This window comes from Coregonus lavaretus, assembly GCF_964263955.1.
Source record: "Coregonus lavaretus genome assembly, chromosome: 2".
Classification (NCBI taxonomy): domain Eukaryota; kingdom Metazoa; phylum Chordata; class Actinopteri; order Salmoniformes; family Salmonidae; genus Coregonus; species Coregonus lavaretus.
The window spans coordinates 3,239,845-3,255,744 of NC_139989.1; the positions used below are offsets into that span (position 1 = coordinate 3,239,845).

At 47.8% G+C, this 15,900-nt stretch overlaps 1 pseudogene across 1 annotated transcript in view; it reads right to left on the reverse strand.

Moving 5' to 3' along the window:
- Window positions 1–13,919: 13,919 nt before the first annotated feature.
- Window positions 13,920–15,900, reverse strand: part of LOC311099805 (adiponectin-like) — an 8,435-nt pseudogene continuing 6,454 nt past the window's right edge. The window contains exons 4-6 of the transcript in view: window positions 15,834–15,887; window positions 14,478–14,618; window positions 13,920–14,042 (exon numbers count right to left, since the gene is read on the reverse strand). The product of the transcript in view is annotated as an adiponectin-like (transcript). The remainder of the gene's footprint in view (window positions 14,043–14,477; window positions 14,619–15,833; window positions 15,888–15,900) is intronic.

Sequence of the window (15,900 nt, forward strand, 5' to 3'; positions counted from 1 at the left end):
CCATAACATCACATGCTCACACATACCTATAATATTTATATACAACATCCCCAGCTAACATGACCACTACACAGATGGCTATTGTACAGCAACACTACAAATCATGTAGAGCAGTGGTATTCAAAGTCGGGGTCACGGGGAACTGCAGTAGGGTTGCCAAAATGTATATATATATACACACAGTGCCTTCGGAAAGTACTCAGACCCCTAGACTTTTTCCACATTTTGTTATGTTACAGCCTTATTCTGAAATTGATTAAATTAAAAATATTCCTCATCAATCTACCCACAATACCCCATAATGACAAAGTGAAAACAGGTTTAACAATTTTTTGGCACATAAAAAAAAACAAAAAACAGAAATACCTTATTTACATAAGTATTCAGACCCTTTGCAATGAGACTCGAAATTGAGCTCAGGTGCATCCTGTTTCTATTGATCATCCTTGAGATGTTTCCACAACTTGATTGGAGTCCACCTGTGGTAAATTCAATTGATTGGACATGATTTGGAAAGGCACACACACCTGTCTATAGAAGGTCCCGCAGTTGCCAGTGCATGTCAGAGCAAAAACCAAGCCATGAGGTCGAAGGAATTGTCTGTAGAGCTCAGAGACAGGATTGTGTCGAAGCAGTAGGGTACCAAAAAATTCGGCAACATTGAAGGTCCCGAAGAATACAGTGGCCTCCATCATTCTTAAATGGAAGAAGTTTGGAACCACCAAGACACTTCCTAGAGCTGGCCGCCCGGCCAAACTGAGCAATCGGGGGAGAAGGGCCTTGGTCAGGGAGGTGACCAAGAACCCGATGGTCACTCTGACAGCGCTCTAGAGTTCCTCTGTGGAGATGGGAGAACTTTCCAGAAGGACAACCATCTCTGCAGCACTCCACCAATCAGGCTTTATGGTAGAGCGCCAGACAGAAGCCACATGACAGCCCACTTGGAGTGTATATATATTTTTTGTTGGTATTTTACCCCCAATTTTTGTGGTATCCAATTGGTAGTTACAGTCTTGTCCCATCGCTGCAACTCCCGTACGGACACGGGAGAGGCGAAGGTCGAGAGTCGCGCGTCCTCCGAAACACAACCCAACCGAGCCGCACTGCTTATTGACACAGTGCCCGCTTAACCCTGAAGCCAGCCGCACCAATGTGTCGGAGGAAACACCGTACACCTGGCGTCCGAGTCAGTGTGCACTGCGGCCGGCCCGCCACAGGAGTCGCTAGTGCGCGATGGGACAAGAACATCCCTGCCGGCCAAACCCTACCCTACCCTACCCTACCCTGGGCCAATTGTGTGCCGCCCCATGGGTATCCCGGTCGCGGCTGGCTGCGACAGAGCCTGGACTCGAACCAGGATCTCTAGTGGCACAGCTAGCACTGCGATGCAGTGCCTTAGACCACTGCTCCACTCGGGAGGCCTAGCCCACATGGCAGCATCATGCTGTGGGGATGTTTTTCAGCGGCAGGGACTGGGAGACTAGTCAGGATCGAGAGAAAGATGAACAGAGCAGAGTACAGAGAGATCCTTGATGAAAACCTGCGCCAGAGCACTCAGGACCTCAGACTAGGGCGAAAGTTCACCTTCCAACAGGACAACGACCCTAAGCACACAGCCAAGACAATGCAGGAGTGGCTTCGGAACAAGTCTCTGAATGTCCTTGAGTGGCCCAGCCAGACCCAGGACTTGAACCCGATCGAACATCTCTGGAGAGACCTGAAAATAGCTGTGCAGTGACGCTCCCCATCCAACCTGACAGAGCTTGAGAGGATCTGCAGAGAAGAATGGGAGAAATTCCCCAAATACAGCTGTGCCAAGCTTGTAGGTTCATACCCAAGAAGACTCAAGGCTGTAATCGCTGCCAAAAGTACTTCAACAAAGTACTGAGTAAAGGGTCTGAATACTTATGTAAATGTGATATTTCCGTTTTTTATTTTTAATACATTTGCAAAAATGTCTAAAAACCAGTTTTCGCTTTGTCATTATGGGGTATTGTGTGTAGATTGATGAGGGGAAAAAAACAATTTAATCAATTTTAGAATAAGGCTGTAGTGTAACAAAGTGGAAAAAGTGAAGGGATCTGAATACTTTCCAAATGCTCTGTGTGTGTGTGTATATATATAGTTTTTTTTTTTTTTGGGGGGGACAAAACATTTAGAGTACAGATTATTGTATGGGACAATAAACGATTTTGAGAAAGATAATTAGGAAAATAAAATGTTAATGTATTTATTGGTTTATTTTAATTTTCATAATAGATGAAAATGCACTGAATTGAAGGTTATTTGTTGATGTAAAAATAAAGATATACCAATTTTAAGGTTGTGATTTAGATTTGGAGTGGGATAGGGTTACAAGATATTCTTGGGGAAAAAATGGGGTCCCCAGAAATTCTGGTGGAAAAATGGGGTCCCCACTGAAAAAGTTTTAATACCACTGATGTAGAGGGTGGTATAAAGGCCATTCGTAATCCAATTCCAAATTTGCCTTGAGGCCACAGGTATCTGATGCCGCAGTCAGACGAGCTTCCAAAGCAACCACAGAACAGGGAATCCATAGCTCCGATAGTGAAAAAACATTTTATTTCCAAACAAAAGGTAATTTCATAGGCTATATTCCATCGATGATCAAAGTCAAAGCGATCAGATTTAAACTGTAGACAAAAGGTATAGACTAGTAGCAGCTTTCTTAGTTCTAAGTCTTGGCATAGCGGTCAAAAAACTGTAAGTTACCGCCATACCTGAGGCCTAGTAGACCCATACTGCTAAAAACCTAAATAGCTAATGGGAAGGGGAACATGGGGAAAAAAGGGATGTGCCCAGGAAAGGCTCCATAATGCTTTTAAATACCCATGATAACCATAATAGAAAAACCAAAAACAGGAGTTCATCAACCATACTCCATAATTCATAATGAAATATTTATACTTATAATCAATAATACAATTATTCTAAATGGCGAAAACAATAAATATAGCACAAATAAAGAAAATGGTAATTTGGCTCCAACAGGTGGCAAAATAGTTTTCACATTTGGCAAAGGGTGTATTCATTACTGTACAGTGTAGCAAAATGTTTCACAGCAGAACACGATTTCATATTGGATAAGTTCAGGTAGTCACTCCCCATTTCAGCCTGTTAGCTTCAGTTTTGTTCCTAGTGAATACGACCCTGATGTAAGGATCTTTGTTATAATGTATACTATTATTATACCAATATTGACCACTACTGAAAAAGGCGCTGAACACACAGGGATTTTGTATCTGTAAATGTTTTTTCATAAAGTTCATAAGTTGCCGGATAACAAAGAGGAGAGCTATCTGTGATATTTCTACAACTTTCTCCATCGTTTTACATACATAAGTTGAAACTGAAATCAAAAGCCACTGTAAGCAAGTAGGACCTGTGTGTGTGTGTGTGTGTTGGTCTCTGTAGCGATAGTTCGATCTTGGCCTTGGGATTGAACAGCTCTTCAGTGTCCGGATTCTCTCCCTCTGGAGCCGCACTCACACACATCTACGCCTGTGGTATTCGGCGCATGTGACAAATAAAAATGTATTAGTTTAGCATTCATGTTTGTGTGTGTAAACCCTCTGTAACAGGGCAGATGCGTCTGAACAGTAGAACTAAGGAGGAAACTGTAGATTATGAAATTCCTGTTGGTTAGACCAGCTGTCAGTGTGTGTGCCAACAGGGCTGTCTAACAGTAGCTAACAGGCAGGGTTTTGGGCCTTCCAAAATGGGGTTCTGGGAAGTGCTTATGTGGCACCTTTACCCCCCTTCCCCCTTCATTATTTCCTCTGTTTTACCATGTTGCTCTCTCTCTCTCTCTCTCTCTCTCTCTCTCTCTCTCTCTCTCTCTCTCTCTCTCTCTCTCTCTCTCCGTATGTCTGTCTGTCTGTCTCTCTCTCCCTCTGTTTCTGTCTGTCTGTCTGTCTCTCGCTCGCTCTTTCCCTCTGTCTGTCTCTCTCTCGCTCTCTCTCTCTCTGTCTCTCCCTCTGTCTCTCCCTCTCTCTCTCTCTCTCTCTCTCTCTCTCTCTCTCTCTCTCTCTCTCTCTCTCTCTCTCTCTGTCTCTCTGTCTCTCCCTCTGTCTCTCTGTCTCTCTCCCTCTGTCTGTCTCTCTCTCTCTCTCTCCCTCTGTCTCTGTCTCTCTCTCTGTCTCTCCCTCTGTCTGTCTGTCTGTCTGTCTGTCTGTCTGTCTGTCTGTCTGTCTGTCTGTCTGTCTGTCTGTCTCTCTCTCTGTCTCACTCTCGCTGTCATCTGCTTCTTTCTCTCTCACTGTAATTACGTAGTCTCTGATTGGTCAGGTGGCTGAGCGGACAGCAGCCAATAGCAGCTCTGGTAGCAATGCCCCTCGATCCTCTGGGAAGGTGTGTGTGTACGTGTGTGTGTGTTAATGATTAGGGGTCCGTTTAAAACCAGACGTAACCATTTGTGGGGACACAGTCTGTCAGTAGGGCCAGAGGGACAGGGTGCGCCAGGAGACTCACACACTTGAACATCCAGCCTCTGAACCGAACCGGGCCAGGCAGCTTCGTCTGATACAGCCTCTTCTCAAGATCCAACAGAGAAAATCAACTACACACACTACAGGTAAGACAACAACAGGGGTTCAAGGGATCGGTTGTTTGGTGACACCTTAAATATTACATATTGATCAAAACTGACATGATGTCTGTTAGGTTGGTGAGTCCATCTCTTCAGTATGAAATTAGATCGTTCTGATCAACAGAGAGATGGGGTCCTAGGTCAGGATTAAGTTCAGTTCGAGGTTGGGTTTAAGTCCAGTTTAAAGTCAAGGTTAGAAGGTTTAAGTGCTCTGCCTCTGAAACACCTGTAGCCTGTGTAGGAGAGTCAACCAGCAGAGCAGCCTAAACCCCCTGCAGACAGAACACCCTCTGAGGCTGCAGTTTAGACGGGTGGAAGCAGACCCACTGGTGGGTGATGGATGTAGCCTGGAGACATTGTCTTGCTTGCCACAAGAAAAAATAAAACATCTAAAGAGTGATTTAGCCTGACCAGTGCACTGGGTAAAGGCAGCACTTTATTTGACAGTAAGTCGTTTTTACAGTGGTATTTACACGTTTTTTACCTGAAATTGTCTATAGGAGCGGTGGAGGCCATGGCTGGAGGGAGGAGAGCATCGTTCTCCGGTGTGCTCACTGTTTCTCTGCTAGCTACCATACTGCTGCCTGGTGAGTCACATGCATGCATGCACCATCAATCAAACAAAGAGGTTAAGGTCAGGATGGATGAAGGACTTTGTGATGGATGGAGTTTGTGATGGATGGAGTTTGTGATGGCTGGGGTCCTGTGTGGCTCAGTTGGTAGAGCATGGTGCTTGCAACGCCAGGGTTGTGGGTTCGATTTGCACCGGGGACCAGTATGGGGGAAAGTACGAAAATGTATGAACTCACTAATGTAAATCGCTTTGGATAAGAGCGTCTGCTACATGACTTAAATGTGAATATTGATTCTCGACCTCGTCTGTCTGCCTCTGATAATGACCTGTTATTATAACATGAAGTAATTTATGTAACTGCCTTAGAGCAACTGCCTCCAACCCAGGTGTTTCTGGTTATGTGTTGACATGATTGACAGTTCCCCTCAGGGGTACTCTTTACTGAATCTCCTCTTTCCTCTAAAACTGTCTCTCAAACAGACCCATAATCCTAACCTTAACTAACCCGTCATGTATTTACAAGGAGGGAGGGAGAGGAGAGGAGAGGGAGGGAATTTGGGTGTGTTCTTTCAGCGTTACAACTCTTGTAAAAGCTTATTACCTGTCAGCATCAGAGTCCCGCTCTCTCCTTGCTCCTGCACCCCCTCCCTCCATCCTGTAAAGACTGTTTTCCAGATGTCCCAGTCTTTTACTGGCTCCTTAAATATAATACAGCAGATACACTGAGACAGCAACATTTACCCCAACACCACACAGACCTCCCTCCCTCCATCCATCCATCTATCTCTTTCTTCCCTCTTCTCTCTCTTCTCTTTCTCGCTCCCTCTCTTTTCCCCCTTCTCTATCGCTCTCTCTCTCTCTACCTCCATCCCTCTCTGTCCTTCCCTCTGAAAACTGTTCACACCTTTTCCCTGTGGAGATGAAAGAGCAAGCATGCAGAGCTGTGTACTGTTTCCTAAACACACACACACACACACACACACACACACACACACACACACACACACACACACACACACACACACACACACACACACACACACACACACACACACACACACACACACACACACACACACACACACACACACACACACACACACACACACACACACACACACACACACACAGTCTTGTACAGCTAACCTTGTGGACACACACAATTCAGTCACATTCAAAATCGTATTTTCCCTAATCCCCAACCCTAAACCTAACCCTAACCCGTACTCTTACCCTAACCTTAACCCAAAAACCTAACCCTAAACCTAACCCTAGCTCCTAACCCTAAAACGAACCCTAGCTCCTAACTCTAACCCTAAACCTAATTCTAACCCTAACACTAATTCTAACCTTAACCCTAAACCCCCTAGAAATAGCATTTTTCCTTGTGGGGACTAACAAAATGTCCCCAGTTGGTAAAATGTTTGTTTGTTTTCTATTCTTGTGGGGACTTCACACACACACACACACACACACACACACACACACACACACACACACACACACACACACACACACACACACACACACACACACACACACACACACACACACACACACACACACACACACACACACACACACACACACACACACACACACACACACAGCTCTGTGAGGTAGCTGGCCCAGTAGGGGTCCACTGTTACTGGCTCACCTATAAAATCTACAAAGAGCCGTAGTCACCGAACCTCCAGGCAAGGCACTGGCAATTACCCTTGCTCTGTAAACCTGTGTGTGTGCGTTTAATCGCACAAATTTCCACACAGTGTGTTATTAGTGTATGTAAGCGTTTTGGGGGTCTGCAGCTGACACTGGCAACATCTGTCTCTGACTGTGTGTGTGTTGTTTGTGTTCTCAGAATTCCTGTTGGCGGGGCCGGTGGTTCAGAAGCTCAAAGGAGATGGTAAATATGTGACTACCTAACAAACACACTTTACATACACAACAATGTTTGATGCTTGATGTCTCGCCAGTAGGGGATGCCACTGAGGAGACAGCGGTTGCCATGGCGTTGCCAAGGAGGCTTGTCCGTAACCGTAGAAACATCAGCTGGTACAAGCAACACTCAGACTTCTGGAGCTGGTACAAATACTTCACCGACAATGGAAACACGGAGGCAGTGAGTACACTCGGAGGAGTTTGGGGGGTTATCTGTGCATGGTCCCAAACCTGGTCCCAAGAGGCCAACACTAACTAACCACCGACCTTCAGAGTTGAGTATCATCTACTTAGAGAATAAAAGGGATATTACGTTTGAGAATGACATGGGAACCTAGGGGAACACCGCAGGTATCTCTCTTCATGTTCTTGCTTATTTCCTGGCTTTTGCTTTCATCTTTATGAACCTCGTATATACCTGGTCCTTTTCTTTAATACCTCTAACCTCATATACCTCTAACCACAAACCTCTAACCTCATATACCTCTAACCTCATATACCTCTAACCACAAACACCTCTAACCTCATATACCTCTAACCTCATATACCTCTAACCTCATATACCTCTAACCACAAACACCTCTAACCTCATATACCTCTAACCACAAACACCTCTAACCTCATATACCTCTAACCTCATATACCTCTAACCTCATATACCTCTAACCTCATATACCTCTAACCTCATATACCTCTCCATCCCCATTACTATTTTTTTCTTTCTCTCCTCCCCCCCTCAGGTCCAGGAGCTGGACAGGGTCTACCTGGCCTACCTCCAGAATAAGAACCGTGCTGAGGGCCGTCGCTCCTACAAGGCCTACCTGGGCCACCTAGGGGACATCTACAAGGCCTGCGCTGACTCAGAGGACCCAAACTGTGTGGCCTCTGCAACCAACCGGCCCAAACCTGAACCCAAGACCCCTCCCAAGCCCATCCCCGCACCTGTCAAGGCTTGTGACCCCTATAGGTTAGTCATGTTAATTTATATCTGTGTTAAATCATTTTATGCTCATGAAATGAATCTAATCTCATCTCTTGTGTAGGGACCCGTATTGTCTCTATGCTGCCATGGCACATGCCAAGAGCCAGCCTCCACCTGCCCCCGCCCCGGTCAAGGCGCCAGCCCCCCTGTATGCGCGTTCCCCTGTGGCTGTTAAAGACCCTCATTCTGGGTACTACTACTACTCCCCTGCCGTGCAGTCCTTCCTCTCCAAGGTACAGTATTACTACACCAGTACTGCTACTACTGTATTACTACACCAGTACTGCTACTACTGTATTACTACACCAGTACTGCTACTACTGTATTACTACACCAGTACTGCTACTACTGTATTACTACACCAGTACTGCTACTACTGTATTACTACACCAGTACTGCTACTACTGTATTACTACACCAGTACTGCTACTACTGTATTACTACACCAGTACTGCTACTACTGTATTAGTACACCAGTACCTCTACTACTGTATTACTACACCAGTACTTCTACTACTGTATTAGTACACCAGTACTGCTACTACTGTATTAGTACACCAGTACTTCTACTACTGTATTACTACACCAGTACTGCTACTACTGTATTACTACACCAGTACTGCTACTACTGTATTACTACACCAGTACTGCTACTACTGTATTACTATACCAGTACTGCTACTACTGTATTACTATACCAGTTCTACTACTACTGTATTAGTACACCAGTACTGGTTCTACTGTATTACTACACCAGTACTGCTACTACTGTACTGCTGTAAATTAACGTAGTCATTGTTGTTTTTATTCTCATCAAGGAGCAGAAGGCGGAGCTGCTGCGTATCTGTTCAGCGGAGGACGTGGAGTGTCTCCAGTTCCACCTGAGAGCTGCTTTCGGCTACAAGCCATCTGCTGGGCCCCTGCCCTCCTACGCCCACCTGGGCTGTGACCCGAAAGACCCCGCCTGTAAACCCCAGCTGGTCCAGAAAGCCCCCTCTGGCCTCTTCCTCCGTTACCCCAACTGTGACCCCAGAGACCCTCGCTGTGCCTACGCTGCATCGCTACAGGTAAGACTATTATTATTATTATCATCGTCATTATTATTATTATTATATCATTTTACTATCATGATCATGATTGTCCATCCGTCCCCAGGCACCCCGTGCCCCTGCACCCCCTGCCCCGGCCGGTCCTGGTTCCTGCAACCCTCTGTTTGAAGACGGCTGTAACCCTCTCACCGCCACAAAGTTTGCCACGGCACCGGAGGAGTTCAATGACGAACACAAAGATGAACCCGCCGCAATGCGCGCCGCACCCCCAGCCCCTGAGCAACGCAGTGACCCATTCACTATGTACAGGGATGCTTATGCTAACACTAACGGTAACCGCCAAGCCAGTGCTCCCAGCGCTTCAGCTAGTGACCCATACGCCATGTACCGCCAAGCCAGTGTTACCAGCGCTCCAGCTAGTGACCCATATGCCATGTACCGCCAAGCTATTGCTAACGCTCAAGCTAACGACCCAAACACCATGTACAAGCAGGCTAATGCTAATGCTAATACTAACGATCCCTTTGCAATGTTCCGTGAAGCCGCCGCCTCCATGCACAGACGTACCCACCCCTCCCTCCAGCAGCAAGCCCCCGCCCCCCCTCCCCACTATGAGGAATCCCCCCAGGAGGATCGCCACCCGCTGGGCCCCCGAGGAAAGACCAAGGATGGCTACGAATGCTACATCGGCTACGACCAGGAGTGCTACCCAATAACCAGCGCAGAGCCGCGTTCCGGTGCCCACCGTAACACCGCCTACCCTGCTGAGCCCTACGAGCCGCATCTCAACGCTGATGGATCACGGAACGGAGTCGTGGAGCCTTCCGACCCCAACTGTGACCCGGAGTATGACACCAACTGTCGCCTGCGCCGTTACCAACCCCAGGAGGAGCTGCTACCATACGCCAACGCCCAGGCTGAACACCAGGGGCAGCCAGAGCCCAGCCAGGGCCACAGTTACAGCCAGGGAGAGCCAGAGAGAGACAGCGATTCAGAGTCAGAGCCATACCAGAGTGGCCAGGAGGAGGCCTACGGGGCTTATCCCCCTCCCTCGCAGGGGCTGTCGTACGGGTCCTACCCCTCACCCCAGCGGGGAATGCCCAGCTTCCAGGACATGCTGAGAGGATACGGAGATCAGTACCCTGAACAGGACGACCACAGAGCATACGCTGCTGACTACAGCAAAAAATAAATAAATACACACACACTGCATACACAAAGAACACACTACATATGCCATCAAGACTACAACAACAAAAACTAACCAACACACCAGCTTAAACGGGAGCAGATGACGTGGTACACTATTTAATACAAAATAATAATAGAAGACTGATTGAAGTCTGACACACACACACACACACACACACACACACACACACACACACACACACACACACACACACACACACACACACACACACAGGCACACACACACAGGCACACGCACACACACAGTAAAGTGCCCTTAGCAGTAGGAGTTTCTCTCCACTAGATGTTTTTAGATGTTTTATCTGGCAGTTTGTTAGCTTTTATTGATTGATTGATTGACAATAATTGACAATTGATTGATCCCCTCCTTATTTAATACATTCTCGCAGCTCCGCTTGGCTTCTGTAGCTACAAACCTCACATGCTTTTTGTGTTTGTTTTGTTCATGATGTATTATGTAAAAAAAAAAAAATCTCCACATTGAATGTTTTAAATAAAAGCTTTGAAAAACTTGTATTTTACTCTTTGTGTCCATGTTCTCGACCGCTATTGGCCATCAATGGTAATGTTCTCTACTGACCCCTATAGGCTAACAGTGGTAATGTTCACGACTGACCCCTGTAGGCCAACAGTGGTAATATGATTTACTGACCCCTGTAGGCCAACAGTGGTAATATGATTTACTGACCCCTGTAGGCCAACAGTGGTAATATGATTTACATTTACATTTACATTTTAGTCATTTAGCAGACGCTCTTATCCAGAGCGACTTACAGTTAGTGAATGCATACATTTATTTTATTTATTTTTTCCTACCCCCTGTGGGAATCGAACCCACAACCTCCATCTCTCTCCCTATCCTCCATCTCTCCCTATCCTCCATCTCTCTCCCTATCCCCATCTCTCACTACTTTTTGTTCTCTGAGAGAAGCTGTATTAAATATTAAAAGTAACTAGAACTGCTCTCTCTCTCTGTACTTTCTGTTTCTCCCTTGTCCCTTTTGCTCTTTATCACGTTTTCCCCCCATCTAGGGAGAGAGATGGGGATAGGGAGAGAGATGGGGGATAGGGAGAGATGGAGGATAGGGAGAGAGATGGAGGATAGGGAGAGAGATGGGGGAAAACGTGATAAAGAGCAAAAGGGACAAGGGAGAAACAGAAAGTACAGAGAGAGAGAGAGCAGTTCTAGTTACTTTTAATATTTAATACAGCTTCTCTCAGAGAACAAAAAGTAGTGAGAGATGGGGATAGGGAGAGAGATGGAGGATAGGGAGAGATGGAGGATAGGGAGAGAGATGGAGGATAGAGAGAGAGATGGGGATAGGGAGAGAGATGGGGATAGGGAGTGAGATGGAGGATAGGGAGAGATGGAGGATAGAGAGAGAGATGGAGGATAGAGAGAGAGATGGGGATAGGGAGAGAGATGGAGGATAGAGAGAGAGATGGGGATAGGGAGAGAGATGGAGGATAGGGAGAGAGATGGGGGATAGGGAGAGATGGAGGATAGAGAGAGAGATGGGGGATAGGGAGAGAGATGGAGGATAGGGAGAGAGCTGGGGGATAGGGAGAGAGATGGAGGATAGAGAGAGAGATGGGGGATAGGGAGAGAGATGGAGGATAGGGAGAGAGATGGAGGATAGGGAGAGAGATGGAGGATAGAGAGAGATGGGGATAGGGAGAGATATGGAGGATAGGGAGAGAGATGGGGGATAGGGAGAGAGATGGAGGATAGAGAGAGAGAGATGGGGATAGGGAGAGAGATGGAGGATAGGGAGAGATGGATGATAGGGAGAGAGATGGAGGATAGGGAGAGAGATGGAGGATAGGGAGAGATGGAGGATAGGGAGAGAGATGGAGGATAGGGAGAGAGATGGAGGATAGGGAGAGATGGAGGATAGGGAGAGAGATGGAGGATAGGGAGAGAGATGGAGGATAGGGAGAGAGATGGAGGATGGGGAGAGAGATGGAGGATAGGGAGAGAGATGGGGATAGGGAGAGAGATGGGGATAGGGAGAGAGATGGAGGATAGGGAGAGATGGAGGATAGGGAGAGAGATGGGGATAGGGAGAGAGATGGAGGATAGGGAGAGATGGAGGATATGGAGAGAGATGGGGGATAGGGAGAGATGGAGGATAGGGAGAGAGATGGGGGATAGGGAGAGATGGAGGATAGGGAGAGAGATGGAGGATAGGGAGAGAGATGGGGGTGAATGGGGGAGAAAGAAGGGAGAGAAAGGGATGAGAGGGAGAGAGATGGATGGGGGGAGAGATGGAGGATAGGGAGAGAGATGGGGGATAGGGAGAGAGATGGGGATAGGGAGAGAGATGGGGATAGGGAGAGAGATGGGGATAGGGAGAGAGATGGGGGATAGGGAGAGAGATGGGGATAGGGAGAGAGATGGGGGATAGGGAGAGAGATGGGGATAGGGAGAGAGATTGGGATAGGGAGAGAGATGGGGGATAGGGAGAGAGATGGGGATAGGGAAAGAGATGGAGGATAGGGGGAGAGAGATGGGGGGTATAGAGAGAGATGGAGGTGAATGGGGGAGAAAGAAGGGAGATAAAGGGATGAGAGATGGATAGGGAGAGAGATGGAGAATAGGGAGAAAGATGGGGGATAGGGAGAGAGATGGGGATAGGGAGAGAGATAGGGGATAGGGAGAGAGATGGGGATAGGGAAAGAGATGGAGGATAGGGAGAGAGATGGGGGATAGAGAGAGAGATGGAGGTGAATGGGGAGAAAGAAGGGAGAGAAAGGGATGAGAGATGGATAGGGAGAGAGATGGAGGATAGGGAGAGAGATGGGGATAGGGAGAGAGATGGGGGATAGGGAGAGAGATGGGGGATAGGGAGAGAGATTGGGGATAGGGAGAGAGATGGAGGATAGGGAGAGAGATGGAGGATAGGGAGAGATGGGGATAGGGAGAGAGATGGAGGTGAATGGGGAGAAAGAAGGGAGAGAAAGGGATGAGAGGGAGAGAGATGGAGGATAGGGAGAGAGATGGAGGATAGGGAGAGAGATGGAGGATAGGGAGAGAGATGGAGGATAGGGAGAGAGTTGGAGGATAGGGAGAGAGATGGAGGATAGGGAGAGAGATGGGGTTAGGGACAGAGATGGGGGATAGGGAGAGAGTTGGAGGATCGGGAGAGAGATGGAGGATAGGGAGAGAGATGGGGGATAGGGAGAGAGATGGGGATAGGGAGAGAGATGGGGGATAGGGAGAGAGATGGAGGATAGGGAGAGAGATGGAGGATAGGGAGAGAGATGGGGGATAGGGAGAGATGGGGGATAGGGAGAGAGATGGAGGATAGGGAGAGAGATGGAGGATAGGGAGAGAGATGTAGGATAGGGAGAGATATGGGGGATAGGGAGAGAGATGGAGGATAGGGAGAGAGATGGAGGTGAATGGGGGAGAAAGAAGGGAGAGAAAGGGATGAGAGGGAAGAGGGCAAAAGGGATGTGATGGAAAATTAGCTTGTTGCTAGGTAGGCGTGGCTGTAGCAGGTTGTCCAATCGGCTGCCAGGTAGGGCACAGCTAAAGAAAGCAGGTAGTCACCGTCGGCGGTTGTTCAATGGGGTGCCAGGTAGACGTGGCTGTGTCAAGAAGCCAGTAAAAGTGGAGTCGTTTTTGATGTCAGCGTAAATTCCAACGTCTTCCTGTGCTGCCCCATACACCTGTAGACAGAGGGATATTAGCTGATAATGAATGAATTACTAAGTGACATGTGACTTGTGGTGATTTTGTCAGAGAAGTAAAAGATCGAATGCTAACGCAAACAAACAATATGTAATATGGGAGACAGGATATTCATATTCGCCTGAAGGGGACAGCAACCGAATCGGAATTCTGGAGTTCAGAACTACACGATTGTGGACAGCGACAGTCTCAGGTGCAGCCACTCCACACTGGGGAGAATCCCTGGGGATAAATAGGAAGTAGCGTAGACGCCTGAAAGGGGAAAGTTCCACAGGGGCTCTGTTTGCTAGCCTGGTTCAGCCATATTTACTTTTTAAACCAAAATGTAGAATATAAAATAACTGGGAATGAATTGCAACTAAATTAAAATAGACCTCTCCATTGTTTCTTTGTATCTGTGGCACATGACTCACCTGTAGCCACACCTGGTCTCCAGAGGAGAGGTTTAGGACCGCCCCTCTGGAGGACTGGTCCAGGTCAGAGGTCAGGAACTGGTCCAGGGTCAGCGACACAGCACGGCCATTACAGTACAGCCCCACCTTACACACCCGGCCCTAAACAACACACACGTCGTTACGGTACAGCCCCACCTTACACACCCGGCCCTAAACAACACACACGTCGTTCCGGTACAGCCCCGCCTTACACACCCGGCCCTAAACAACACACACGTCGTTACGGTACAGCCCCGCCTTACACACCCGGCCCTAAACAACACACACGTCGTTCCGGTACAGCCCCGCCTTACACACCCGGCCCTAAACAACACACACGTCGTTCCGGTACAGCCCCGCCTTACACACCCGGCCCTAAACAACACACACGTCGTTATGGTACAGCCCCACCTTACACACCCGGCCCTAAACAACACACACGTCGTTATGGTACAGCCCCACCTTACACACCCGGCCCTAAACAACACACACGTCATTACGTTACAGCCCCGCCTTACACACCCGGCCCTAAACAACACACACGTCGTTCCGGTACAGCCCCGCCTTACACACCCAGCCCTAAACAACACACACGTCGTTCCGGTACAGCCCCGCCTTACACACCCGGCCCTAAACAACACACACGTCGTTCCGGTACAGCCCCACCTTACACACCCGGCCCTAAACAACACACACGTCGTTATGGTACAGCCCCGCCTTACACACCCGGCCCTAAACAACACACACGTCGTTATGGTACAGCCCCACCTTACACACCCGGCCCTAAACAACACACACGTTACAGTACAGCCCCACCTTACACACCCGGCCCTAAACAACACACACGTCGTTATGGTACAGCCCCACCTTACACACCCGGCCCTAAACAACACACACGTTACAGTACAGCCCCACCTTACACACCCGGCCCTAAACAACACACACGTCGTTACGTTACAGCCCCGCCTTACACACCCGGCCCTAAACAACACACACGTCGTTCCGGTACAGCCCCGCCTTACACACCCGGCCCTAAACAACACACACGTTACGGTACAGCCCCGCCTTACACACCCGGCCCTAAACAACACACATCTTTTCATACATTTTTATTGTTTGTACTGTTATTATTGAATTTTTTGTATTGTTTGTATATTGTTGTAGTTTAAATTTGTGTGACTGTCCTTGTCTATCAATGTTTTGTTACTTGTCATGTTTTGTGTTTTTTGTGGAACCCAGGAAGACTAGCTGCTGCTTCAGCAAAAGCTAATGGGGATCCGAATAAACCAATAAATGTTTAACCTTGAAGATATGATAAGTATGCGTGTGTGTTACCTGTACAGTGAGGTGGAAGGTGAAGTACTACACTGAGATGTTGTCATAGTGATGCTGGAGAGTCAGG